Source organism: Ranitomeya imitator, chromosome 10 (assembly GCF_032444005.1).
Source record: "Ranitomeya imitator isolate aRanImi1 chromosome 10, aRanImi1.pri, whole genome shotgun sequence".
Classification (NCBI taxonomy): Eukaryota; Metazoa; Chordata; class Amphibia; order Anura; family Dendrobatidae; genus Ranitomeya; species Ranitomeya imitator.
This window is the reverse complement of record NC_091291.1, coordinates 93556157-93570597: the sequence shown is the minus strand read 5'-3', so window position 1 is coordinate 93570597 and position 14441 is coordinate 93556157. Positions and strand designations below refer to the sequence as shown.

General features: G+C 41.7%; 1 long non-coding RNA gene across 1 annotated transcript; it reads right to left on the bottom strand.

Annotated features, from left to right (window-relative positions):
- Positions 1-7480: 7480 nt before the first annotated feature.
- Positions 7481-11738, bottom strand: LOC138651038 (uncharacterized). The gene is made up of 3 exons (XR_011315429.1): positions 9454-11738; positions 8768-9067; positions 7481-7883 (listed from the first exon to the last, which is right to left on the bottom strand). It is a non-coding gene; the product is annotated as an uncharacterized lncRNA (long non-coding RNA).
- Positions 11739-14441: the final 2703 nt, after the last annotated feature.

Genomic DNA, 14441 nt, shown 5'->3' with positions numbered 1-14441 from the left:
GGCACATGTCAGCTGTTCAAAACAGCTGACATGTCCCGGCTTTGATGCGGGCTCGGTGAGCCCGCATCAAAGAGGGGCTTCTGACCTCGGACGTACTATCCCGTCCGAGGTCAGATAGGGGTTAATAATAATAATTTTTATTTATATAGCGCCAACATATTCCGCAGCACTTTACAATTAAGTATTAGGAGCATTGTAAGATAAAAAACATGCACAGGTATATTGAGAAATTAATTTAGCTTTACATTTTGGACCTATTAAAGTTGATCATTCATTTTACAACAAGAATGGCCTAAATTCTTGTTGATTCACAATCGTTCTAGAGTCCGTATGATATCACCAAGTTTTCTTATGTGGTCACCAGGGCATCAAATATACTTCCATGGAATATTTTTTTTTCATACAGTACAGACCAAAAGTTTGGACACACCTTCTCATTTAAAGATTTTTCTATATTTTCATGACTATGAAAATTGTACATTCACACTGAAGGCATCAAAACTATGAATTAACACATGTGGAATTATATACTTAACGTAAAAGTGTGAAACAACTGAAAATATGTCTTATATTCTAGGTTCTTCAAAGTAGCCACCTTTTGCTTTGATGACTGCTTTGCACACTCTTGGCATTCTCTTGATGAGCTTCAAGAGGTAGTCAAAGGAAATGGTCTTCCAACAATCTTGAAGGAGTTCCCAGAGATGCTTAGCACTTGTTGGTCCTTTTGCCTTCACTCTGCGGTCCAGCTCACCCCAAACCATCTCGATTGGGTTCAGGTCTGGTGACTGTGGAGGACAGGTGATTTGGCATAGCACCCCATCACTCTCCTTCTTGGTCAAATAGCCCTTACACAGCCTGGAGGTGTGTTTGGGGTCATTGTCCTGTTGAAAAATAAATGATGTTCCAACTAAATGCAAACTGCATGGAATAGCATGCTGTTGCAAGATGCTGTGGTAGCCATGCTGGTTCAGTATGCCTTCAATTTTGAGTAAATCCCAAAGAGTGTCACCAGCAAAGCACCCCCACACCATCACACCTCCTCCTCCATGCTTCACGGTGGGAACCAGGCATGTAGAGTCCATCCGTTCATCTTTTCTGCGTCACACAAAGACACGGTGGTTGGAACTAAACATCTCAAATTTGGACTCATCAGACCAAAGCACAGATTTCCACTGGTCTAATGTCCATTCCTTGTGTTCTTTAGACCAAACAAGTCTCTTCTGCTTGTTGCCTGTCCTTAGCAGTGGTTTCCTAGCAGCTATTTTACGATGAAGGCATGCTGCACAAAGTCTCCTCTTAACAGTTCTTGTAGAAATGTGTCTACTGCTAGAAGTCTGTGTGGCATTGACCTGGTCTCTAATCTGAGCTGCTGTTAACCTGCGATTTCTGAGGCTGGTGCATCGGATAAACTTATCAGAAGCAGAGGTGACTCTTGGTCTTCCTTTCCTGGGGCGGTCCTCATGTGAGACAGTTTCTTTGTAGGGCTTGATGGTTTTTGCAACTGCACTTGGGGACACTTTCAAAGTTTTCCCAATCTTTCAGACTGACTGACCTTCATTTCTTAAAGTAATGATTGTCACTCATTTTTTCTTAACTTAGAATTGGTATTATGGCAAGAAAAAAAGCAGCTAACAGTCTATTCAGTAGGACTATCAGCTGTGTATCCACCAGACTTCTGCTCAACACAACTGATGTTCCCAACCCCATTTATAAGGCAAGAAATCTCACTTATTAAACCTGACAGGGCACACCTGGGAAGTGAAAACCATTCCCGGTGACTACCTCTTGAAGCTCATCAAGAGAATGCCAAGAATGTGCAAAGCAATCATCAAGCAAAAGGTAGCTACTTTGAATAACCAAGAATATTAGACATACAGTGGGGCAAAAAAGTATTTAGTCAGTCAGCAATAGTGCAAGTTCCACCACTTAAAAAGATGAGAGGCGTCTGTAATTTACATCATAGGTAGACCTCAACTATGGGAGACAAACTGAGAAAAAAAAAATCCAGAAAATCACATTGTCTGTTTTTTTAACATTTTATTTGCATATTATGGTGGAAAATAAGTATTTGGTCAGAAACAAACAATCAAGATTTCTGGCTCTCACAGACCTGTAACTTCTTCATTAAGAGTCTCCTCTTTCCTCCACTCATTACCTGTAGTAATGGCACCTGTTTAAACTTGTTATCAGTATAAAAAGACACCTGTGCACACCCTCAAACAGTCTGACTCCAAACTCCACTATGGTGAAGACCAAAGAGCTGTCAAAGGACACCAGAAACAAAATTGTAGCCCTGCACCAGGCTGGGAAGACTGAATCTGCAATAGCCAACCAGCTTGGAGTGAAGAAATCAACAGTGGGAGCAATAATTAGAAACTGGAAGACATACAAGACCACTGATAATCTCCCTCGATCTGGGGCTCCACGCAAAATCCCACCCCGTGGGGTCAGAATGATCACAAGAACGGTGAGCAAAAATCCCAGAACCACGCGGGGGGACCTAGTGAATGAACTGCAGAGAGCTGGGACCAATGTAACAAGGCCTACCATAAGTAACACACTACGCCACCATGGACTCAGATCCTGCAGTGCCAGACTTGTCCCACTGCTTAAGCCAGTACATGTCCGGGCCCGTCTGAAGTTTGCTAGAGAGCATTTGGATGATCCAGAGGAGTTTTAGGAGAATGTCCTATGGTCTGATGAAACCAAACTGGAACTGTTTGGTAGAAACACAACTTGTCATGTTTGGAGGAAAAAGAATACTGAGTTGCATCCATCAAACACCATACCTACTGTAAAGCATGGTGGTGGAAACATCATGCTTTGGGGCTGTTTCTCTGCAAAGGGGCCAGGACGACTGATCCGGGTACATGAAAGAATGAATGGGGCCATGTATCGTGAGATTTTGAGTGCAAACCTCCTTCCATCAGCAAGGGCATTGAAGATGAAACGTGGCTGGGTCTTTCAACATGACAATGATCCGAAGCACACCGCCAGGGCAACGAAGGAGTGGCTTCGTAAGAAGCATTTCAAGGTCCTGGAGTGGCCTAGCCAGTCTCCAGATCTCAACCCTATAGAAAACCTTTGGAGGGAGTTGAAAGTCCGTGTTGCCAAGCGAAAAGCCAAAAACATCACTGCTCTAGAGGAGATCTGCATGGAGGAATGGGCCAACATACCAACAACAGTGTGTGGCAACCTTGTGAAGACTTACAGAAAACGTTTGACCTCTGTCATTGCCAACAAAGGATATATTACAAAGTATTGAGATGAAATTTTGTTTCTGACCAAATACTTATTTTCCATCATATTATGCAAATAAAAAGTTAAAAAAACAGACAATTTGTTTTTATGGATTTTTTTTTCTCAGTTTGTCTCCCATAGTTGAGGTCTACCTATGATGTAAATTACAGACGCCTCTCATCTTTTTAAGTGGTGGAACTTGCACTATTGCTGACTGACTAAATACTTTTTTGCCCCACTGTATTTTCAGATGTTTCACACTTTCTTTTTTGTTAAGTATATAATTCCACTTGTGTGAATTCATAATATTGATGCCTTCAGTGTGAATTTACAATTTTTATAGTCATGAAAATACAGAAAAATCTTTAAATGAGAAGGTGTGTCCAAACTTTTGATCTGTACTGTAGATTTATAACAAAAAATCTTTTGTCTGTCCTTCTCCAAACTATGTCACATGGAGATCTAGAGCAAACACTGGAAGAAACGAATAAGAATTCTTATTAATGAAGTTAGAAACCAGACCACAAGCTACTCATTTGGCCTTCAATGAAATTCCTCTGTTTTCAAAAATGTGTAAGGGTTAGGCCCACTTCACACGTCTGTGTTTCCGGGATGTGTAGCGTCCATTTTCACACGCACCGGGAACGCGCACACAAGCACATCCAATATAATCTATGAGGCTGCGCACCTGTCCGTGTTTTCACATGGACAATGTGCCCGTTTTAATCACACTGAGACATGTCCGTTTTTTACCGGCAGCATGGATCACACTAGATTATCAGTCCATGTAAAACACGTACCTGCACACAGATGACATCCTTCTGCTGTCAATGAGACACATGCCAGAATAGAATGCAGAACTAAAATTACAGATTTTTAAGTGATGTGCAAAGATAGACAATAGATGTTAGATAGTTAGAAAGCTTGAAGTGTTTTCTATTAAGCCACATGAATGATTAAAGGGAACCTGTCACCTCCAAAATCGAAAGTGATCTAAGCGCACCAGCATCTACAGCATTCCGTAACTCTGTAGATAAGCCCCCGATGTATCCTGAAAGATGACAAAAAGAGGTTAGATTATACTTACCAAGAGGCCTAAACACAACTTTTTAAGTGGGCACCATCACGTGGTATATTATTTTATATAAATAAATAATGTGGGTTCACTACCGAGCATGTAGAAAGTACAACATAAATACAGGTCCTTCTCAAAAAATTAGCATATAGTGTTAAATGTCATTATTTACCATAATGTAATGATTACAATTAAACTTTCATATATTATAGATTCATTATCCACCAACTGAAATTTGTCAGGTCTTTTATTGTTTTAATACTGATGATTTTGGCATACAACTCCTGATAACCCAAAAAACCTGTCTCAATAAATTAGCATATTTCACCCATCCAATCAAATAAAAGTGTTTTTTAATAACAAACAAAAAAACCATCAAATAATAATGTTCAGTTATGCACTCAATACTTGGTCGGGAATCCTTTGGCAGAAATGACTGCTTCAATGCGGCGTGGCATGGAGGCAATCAGCCTGTGACACTGCTGAGATGTTATGGAGGCCCAGGATGCTTCAATAGCGGCCTTAAGCTCATCCAGAGTGTTGGGTCTTGCGTCTCTCAACTTTCTCTTCACAATATCCCACAGATTCTCTATGGGGTTCAGGTTAGGAGAGTTGGCAGGCCAATTGAGCACAGTAATACCATGGTCAGTAAACCATTTACCAGTGGTTTTGGCACTGTGAGCAGGTGCCAGGTTGTGCTGAAAAATGAAATCTTCATCTCCATAAAGCATTTCAGCCGATGGAAGCATGAAGTGCTCCAAAATCTCCTGATAGCTAGCTGCATTGACCCTGCCCTTGATGAAACACAGTGGACCAACACCAGCAGCTGACATGGCACCCCACACCATCACTGACTGTGGGTACTTGACACTGGACTTCAGGCATTTTGGCATTTCCTTCTCCCCAGTCTTCCTCCAGACTCTGGCACCTTGATTTCCGAATGACATGCAAAATTTGCTTTCATCAGAAAAAAGTACTTGGGATCACTTAGCAACAGTCCAGTGCTGCTTCTCTGTAGCCCAGGTCAGGCGCCTCTGCCGCTGTTTATGGTTCAAAAGTGGCTTTACCTGGGGAATGCGGCACCTGTAGCCCATTTCCTGCACACGCCTGTGCACGGTGGCTCTGGATGTTTCCACACCAGACTCAGTCCACTGCTTCCTCAGGTTCCCCAAGGTCTGGAATCGGTCCTTCTCCACAATCTTCCTCAGGGTCCGGTCTCCTCTTCTCGTTGTACAGCGTTTTCTGCCACATTGTTTCCTTCCAACAGACTTACCATTGAGGTGCCTTGATACAGCACTCTGGGAACAGCCTATTTGTTGAGAAATTTCTTTCTGGGTCTTACCCTCTTGCTTGAGGGTGTCAATGATGGCCTTCTTGACATCTGTCAGGTCGCTAGTCTTACCCATGATGGGGGTTTTGAGTAATGAACCAGGCAGGGAGTTTATAAAAGCCTCAGGTATCTTTTGCATGTGTTTAGAGTTAATTAGTTGATTCAGAAGATTAGGGTAATAGGTCGTTTAGAGAACCTTTTCTTGATATGCTAATTTATTGAGACAGGTTTTTTGGGTTATCAGGAGTTGTATGCCAAAATCATCAGTATTAAAACAATAAAAGACCTGACAAATTTCAGTTGGTGGATAATGAATCTATAATATATGAAAGTTTAATTGTAATCATTACATTATGGTAAATAATGAAATTTAACACTATATGCTAATTTTTTGAGAAGGACCTGTACAAGAAGAAAAAGCACATGCTCAAGAAAGGTTGGAACTCCACAAGAAAAATTGTTGCAAAAATGACAAAAGTTTATTTCCACATAGAGATACTACACACAGTTTAAAAACATTTAAAACATACTCCAAAGAGTAGATGGCTCCAGTAATCCAAGAATCAAGTATTGCATACCAAATATGCTACATCATATAACAGTAATGACTGGAATAGATTAAAGTTTTTTTGCACCAAACATAAATTTGTTTTTTATATATATCACAAATGCTGCATACGGATATAATATAAGGAAAAATTCCAGTGTATAGAACCTAAAATCTCTGGGGGGACAAAAACAATGACAGGCTCATGGGGCTTATTACTGTTTCCTTTGGTTGGTATAATAACCTAGTTTTTTTGTGTCTCACAGAAGTGTAAACCCGTAGAGCCTATATTGGGGCACAATACTTATAATAATATGACAAAGTCATGCATAAAGTCATTATTACTTGCAACTAGCCAATGCTGATACATGCAGGTCTAATAGCAATGTTGAGTCTGGAATTTGGTCTCCAGAGATGCTCACACCAGCACAAACCGTGCCGTAAATCAGGAGTGCCCATGTAAAGACATTGTGTGCCAAGAAAATGAGGTAGGAGAGAGCTGTATACTTAACCCTGACCAGTCCTCTATAGTCACCTTCTGGTCCCTTTAAGCAGCGGTGCAGCCAGTTTTGTCATGGAGATCGGAGACCCACGCGTTCCGACACACACACGGGTGTCTTTCTCAAGGTGAGTGTGTCCCTTGTGTGGAGTTGTGATTATTTAAGCCGTCTTAATTTCATTTACCTGTCCCGCAGGTGTGGAAAAGCAGGAAGCGGCGGTGGCGTTCACCTGTTTGTTACTAACCCGGAAGTCTAAGTCCGGGGTCATCTCCTTATTGCGCACTTGCGCATTAGCCCCTTTCCTCTGCCTTTCGGTATGCGCAGGTGCATCGACGAGCGGGAGGATGCATCCATCCTTACCCACATATATGAGTCCGGGATCACCTCCTTGTTATGCGCCTGCGCTTTAGTCCATATCGTTTGTCGTTCAGTATGCACAGGTGCATCTAGGAACGGGAGGATACCTGCATCCTTACCCGTATATGCGCATTGTGTAATTGCATTTGTATGCTGGGTACTTAGCCGTAACTATGCGCTTGCGCAGAGAGCTGAAAAAATAACTCTGTACAAACAGACTGCAGAGCTGATCCCTGCTCCTAGTTGTTTTAACAGGGCAAGGTATGTTAAAAAGATCCGATTTGTACCGTTACGGACCCCATGCTCAAGCGCCCATGCCACTAATATTATAGTGATCCTCGGGCTTCAGCCCTGCTCACCCACACTTCCCGTATGGCATTGGCCCCCTACGTAAAGCGCATAAACATGGTGGTGCCACCAGTGATCAAAGACATACAGCAAACAATCATTATTATGTGGCCATATGAACAAATAACACTTTTGCATATGTCGCTCATCAGTCTGAAATACTCTTAATATTTTGTAATGGCACTAAATGTCATACAGATAGAGGCTAATCAACATAAATTACAATAGTGAATGATTACTATACATGTTCTTTGGTATTTTATCCCATTTCAGGAAAAATTCCCATAAGGAGACTATTGAATCTCAAGGATACTATTTGAAGTCACACAGACCACGCTGTGGGGAGGGAAAAAAAAAAAAAGGAGAAGTTGAAGGGTTTTCTCTTATTCTTGCTCCAAAAAATCTTTTTCGTCATAAGTGGCTGGATCTTCTGGATCTTGCATATTTCATCCAAACTTTTTGTGGTAAATTACTACTGGAGAAAGCCTAGAAAAAAGGTAGGGAAAGGAGAGGAGATAGAGGAAAACAAAACGAAAATAAGTGAATGGAGACAAAGTTTTAAAAAAATATATATATCAGAGAAATTGTACATGGGCATGGTGTATATACAGGGAAGGAGAGCTTGCTACCCATGGTCAAACAAAGAGGAGCCGTTCAGATCATTTCTTTTTATAGAAGCCAGAGTATAACAAGTCCTCATTGAGACCATTTGGTGCCAGACTATCCAGATCATATATCCATCTGTCTTCCCGACGCAAAAGTTCTTCTGTTGCATTACCTCCCCTTATGTTGATGTTTACCCCTTCTAAACCCATGACCTTGAGGGAATCCCCCGAGCCCACATGGGCTTCTAAGAAGTGTGCTGCCACTGATGTTATTGCTTTGCCTTTTGCTATATCTGATCTGGCGGTCGCTATATTAGACAGATGTTGTTGTGTTCTGCGTCTTATCTCTTGTGTGGTTTCGCTGACGTAGATTTTGTCGCAACCACAGATCAATGCATAGACCACATTTCGTGAGCGGCAATTGAAATAGGCTTTAGATTGTATTTGTGTGGGCAGATGTTTAATTGTAATCCCCCTGCTAGCAATCATTTTAGGACAAATTGTGCAGCTCCCACAAAGGAAGGAACCCTTATTGGAATGGCTGGTTCTTAATCTTGTGGTTGGGCGTCTATAGTGACTATTAGACAAATAGTCTTTCAGATTCTTCGCCCTTCTTGCTACTACTTTGGGCCAGTCACCAATGTATGGTCTTAATTTCAGTTCACTTTTTAAAATGCCCCAATTTGCAGTTAGGATGCGATATATATCGCTCCACTGGTTATTATAATTGGTGATCAGATGGACAGTATTTGAAGTTGGTTTTACCTTTGGTTTTAAGGCCTGTTCTCTTGTTCTCTCTCTTGATGCCTCAAAAGCTCTTGAAATGGTCCTGCGGGGATATCCTCGTTCGCGAAATCTGTTGGTCAGATGGCGAGACTCCTTGATAAAATCATCTGTGCGGCTACAATTCCTTCTCAGTCTAAGGAATTGTCCTTTTGGGATACCTTTTTTTAGGTGCATCGGGTGGAAACTTTTGAAATGGAGGAGATTGTTTGTTGCTGTTCGTTTTCGGAATAGTGTGGTGCTGATCCGGTTTTGGTCAATCATTAGTTTCAAATCTAGGAACTCAACAGAAATGGTAGAAAAACAAGATGTTAATTTAATGTTCCAGTCATTATTGTTGAGTCTTCCTATGAAACTATGTAGTTCTTCTGTTGTCCCTGACCAAACTATGACAATGTCATCTATATACCGTAGCCATTTGACTACGTGTATAGAAAACTCATCCAACTTCCGTACATATGTCTCCTCCCACCATCCCATGAAAAGGTTAGCATATGAGGGCGCGCACTTTGCCCCCATAGCTGTACCCGAGGTTTGTTTATAGAAGTCCCTGTCAAATACGAAATAGTTCTTTTCTAGGACAAATTTGAGTAATTTCAAAATAAATAGATCATGGGCTCTATCACCTGTAGACTGTTTACTTAGAAAATAAGATGTAGTTGTCATACCCAAGTTGTGTCCAATATTCGTATACAGTGCCTCCACAGATTTCTATCAGGTGGGAGTAGTCTCGCACATAGGAACCCAAGGACTTCACCAACGGCTGTAAAAAGAAATCCAAATAGGAGCATGGTTTCTCAAATAATCCCCCTATCCCCGAGATGATTGGTCTACCTCGTGGCCTGTCGATGGATTTGTGGACTTTAGGCACTAAGTAGAATGTGGGGATGACCGGATGGGTTGTGATTAAATAATCTCGCTCTCTTATTTATCGTACCCATGGAAAAGGCTCCTGTAATCAAGTTGTCCAATTGACTTTTAAATATTGCTGTTGGATCAGATGGTAATTTTTGATAGTATTGAACACTATTCAATTGACGTTTTGCTTCCTGGAGATACATGTCTTTAGGCCAAAGCAAAATGTTGCCGCCCTTGTCAGACTCCTTGATTTCAATTAAATCATTATTCTTTAAATTTGATAATGCTACTTTTTCCTCCTTTGTGAGATTATTTTGACCATGTATGTCCAAACGGAGTCCTTTAATGTCCCTGCACATTGACTCAAAAAAGATTTGTATAGTTGGAAACATTGAGAATTTGGGGGTTGCCTGGGATGGCACTCTGCCATTGAAGCGTCTCCTTCCCTGATCTCTGTCATTCTCAGTTAGAAGATCTAGTAGGTCTCTAAAGGTCTGTCTATCCTGGTCTGGTAATTCATCCACCAGTGATGGTTGGTGATATAACATTTTAAAAGCTAGTTGTCTACAAAAAAGATAGATGTCTTTAGTTAGTTCAAATTTATCAAGGCCGGCCATAGGTGAAAAGGACAGACCTTTTGTAAGTAACTCAGTTTCTACTTGTGATAGTTGGTACGTTGAGAGATTGATAATGCGGAACTCTTTTGTGTCACTGCCTATATTTACTGGGGGGTGATTAAGATTTAAAACCGTTTCCGGCTGTTGTATCGTGTGGTTCTCTTCGAATTCGGGGACCGGTGTCTTAAATTGCGTTGTTTTCTGGCTCGGGTGTTTGGGTTTTCTTCGCCCCCTTCTATGCTGCTTTCCCTGTCGCTTGTGTCTGTTGATAAAAAAAATCAAAAAAAAAAATCGCTGCTAACACTAGGTCCCTCTCCAGTCTTAGTTGGTACCTCCCCTCTATCTGTTGTTTTCATAGAAGTTCTCGCATTACCCTGATGTGTCCACCTATACATCCTTTGCTTCTCCATATCCAGTCTATCATGCTGAAATTTGTTCTTTTTACCTTTAATGTCTTTTTCATATCTATCAATTATTTCTTTGAGATGAATTTTAAAAGGCTCTATTTGGGTTTTACTATCAAAGGTCTCCAGCTCTCTCTCTTTCTTATTTATATCCTCTTTGATTCTTGTTGACACCAATTTGTCCTGTTCTATCAACATATCTATAATGATGTATGAGCATCTCTGCAGACCTTTCTCCCAGGTGGTCTTAAATTCCTGGTCTACTTCCCAAGCTGGGAATATTTGGACTCTGAGGCCCCGTGGTACCAGTCCCAATTTCTTATATTCAGTTAGACTAGTCATATTCCACCATGTTTCTGTTAATTTTTTATGTAAATTAATCAGATCCTGGGTTAGACTTTGAAATTCCCCATCATTAATATTACTGTTCCCAGCCACAGCGCCCTCCATGGGCCCAAAAATATCCTTCATTTGCTCCTGCCAGGCCGCTTCCCTGGTTTTTAAATCCATTATATCAAAAATCGATGTGCCTCCACTTATAGAAAAAACTCTTTACACAGAAGAGTCCAAAAAATACTACCTAAACACAACTTTTTAAGTGGGCACCATCACGTGGTATATTATTTTATATAAATAAATAATGTGGGTTCACTACCGAGCATGTAGAAAAACTCTGTCTCCATTCACTTATTTTCGTTTTGTTTTCCTCTATCTCCTCTCCTTTCCCTACCTTTTTTCTAGGCTTTCTCCAGTAGTAATTTACCACAAAAAGTTTGGATGAAATATGCAAGATCCTGAAGATCCAGCCACTTATGACGAAAAAGATTTTTTGGAGCAAGAATAAGAGAAAACCCTTCAACTTCTCCTTTTTTTTTTTCCCCTGCCCACAGCGTGGTCTGTGTGACTTCAAATAGTATCCTTGAGATTCAATAGTCTCCTTATGGGAATTTTTCCTGAAATGGGATAAAATACCAAAGAACATGTATAGTAATCATTCACTATTGTAATTTATGTTGATTAGCCTCTATCTGTATGACATTTAGTGCCATTACAAAATATTAAGAGTATTTCAGACTGATGAGCGACATATGCAAAAGTGTTATTTGTTCATATGGCCACATTATAATGATTGTTTGCTGTATGTCTTGGATCACTGGTGGCACCACCATGTTTATGCGCTTTACGTAGGGGGCCAATGCCATACGGGAAGTGTGGGTGAGCAGGGCTGAAGCCCAAGGATCACTATAATATTAGTGGCATGGGCGCTTGAGCATGGGGTCTGTAACGGTACAAATCGGATCTTTTTAACATACCTTGCCCTGTTAAAACAACTAGGAGCAGGGATCAGCTCTGCAGTCTGTTTGTACAGAGTTATTTTTTCAGCTCTCTGCGCAAGCGCATAGTTACGGCTAAGTACACAGCATACAAATGCAATTACACAATGCGCATATACGGGTAAGGATGCAGGTATCCTCCCGTTCCTAGATACGCCTGCGCATACTGAACGACAAACGATATGGACTAAAGCGCAGGCGCATAACAAGGAGGTGATCCTGGACTCATATATGTGGGTAAGGATGGATGCATCCTCCCGCTCGTCGATGCGCCTGCGCATACCGAAAGGCAGAGGAAAGGGGCTAATGCGCAAGTGCGCAATAAGGAGATGGCCCCGGACTTAGACTTCCGGGTTAGTAACAAACAGGTGAACGCCACCGCCGCTTCCTGCTTTTCCACACCTGCGGGACAGGTAAATGAAATTAAGACGGCTTAAATAATCACAACTCCACACAAGGGACACACTCACCTTGAGAAAGACACCCGTGTGTGTGTCGGAACGCGTGGGTCTCCGATCTCCATGACAAAACTGGCTGCACCGCTGCTTAAAGGGACCAGGGGGCGACTATAGAGGACTGGTCAGGGTTAAGTATACAGCTCTCTCCTACCTCATTTTCTTGGCACACAATGTCTTTACATGGGCACTCCTGATTTACGGCACGGTTTGTGCTGGTGTGAGCATCTCTGGAGACCAAATTCCAGACTCAACATTGCTATTAGACCTGCATGTATCAGCATTGGCTAGTTGCAAGTAATAATGACTTTATGCATGACTTTGTCATATTATTATAAGTATTGTGCCCCAATATAGGCTCTACGGGTTTACACTTCTGTGAGACACAAAAAAACTAGGTTATTATACCAACCAAAGGAAACAGTAATAAGCCCCATGAGCCTGTCATTGTTTTTGTCCCCCTAGAGATTTTAGGTTCTATACACTGGAATTTTTCCTTATATTATATCCGTATGCAGCATTTGTGATATATATAAAAAACAAATTTATGTTTGGTGCAAAAAAACTTTAATCTATGCCAGTCATTACTGTTATATGATGTAGCATATTTGGTATGCAATACTTGATTCTTGGATTACTGGAGCCATCTACTCTTTGGAATATGTTTTAAATGTTTTTAAACTGTGTGTAGTATCTCTATGTGGAAATAAACTTTTGTCATTTTTGCAACAATTTTTCTTGTGGAGTTCCAACCTTTCTTGAGCATGTGCTTTTTCTTCTTGTATTTATGACTTACCAAGGGGCCGTCACGGTCCGGTCCAGGGCCTTCCATCTTCTTACAATGACGTCCTCTTCTTGATTTCACGCTGCGGCTCTGGCGCAGGCGTACTTTGTCTGCCCTGTTGAGGGCAGAGCAAAGTACTGCAGTGCACAGGTACCGCCAAAGGTCAGAGAGGCCCAGCACCTGCGTACTGCAGTACTTTGTTCTGCCCTCAACAGGGTAGACAAAGTACGCCTGCGCTGGAGCAGCAGCATGAATACAAGAAGAGGACATCATCGTAAGAAGATGGGAGGACCCGGACCGGACCGCGGAGCCCATCGGACCAGAACCGGACTGGGACCGCCCCTGGGTGCGTATAATATAACCTCTTTTTCTCATCTTTCAGGATACATCGGGGGCTTATCTACAGCATTCCAGAATGCTGTAGATAAGCCCCTGATGCTGGTGGGCTTAGCTCACCTTCGATTTTGGGGGTGACAGGTTTCCTTTAAATGAAAAAAAAAAGTTGTTGGGTCCTCCGTTTTTGAAGCTTGCAGCGGTAAAGCAAACTGCAGTGAGTTGATATTATCAGACTGGGAAAGTCCTTGGTTATTGGACCCTTCCCAGACTAAAAATACCAGCTCGCAGCCGCCCCTAAAGTCAAGCATCACATTAGATAAGCCTATAGTGGTGCTTAGCCTCACTCTTCCTGATTGCCCTGGTGCGGTTGCAACTGGGTAATGGCTTTTGTGGTTGATGTCAGCAGATGTGAATTATCCAAAACCACAGTAGGCATCAAGCCCTGGTGTTAATAATGGGTAATGGCTTTTGCGGTTGATGTCAGCAGATGTGAATTATCCAAAACCACAGTAGGCATCAAGCCCTGGTGTTAATAATGGAGAGGTGTCCATTAGTGATGAGCGAATGTGCTCGTTACTTGGAGAACACCCGAGCATGCTCGAAAATCTCGAGTATCTTGGGCGTGCTCGTAGATTATGTTTGTGTCCCTGCAGCTGCATGATTTACAGCTGCTAGACAGCCTGAATACGTGTGGGGATTCCCTAACAAACAGGCAATCCCTGCATGTGTTCACAAACCATCTACGAGCATGCCCAAGATACTTGGAGAAACTCAGAAAACTTGAATAACGAGCGCACTCACTCATCACTAGTGTCTATCCATTACTAAAAAAATATTCACAAAAAAAATATTTTATTGAAATAAAGAC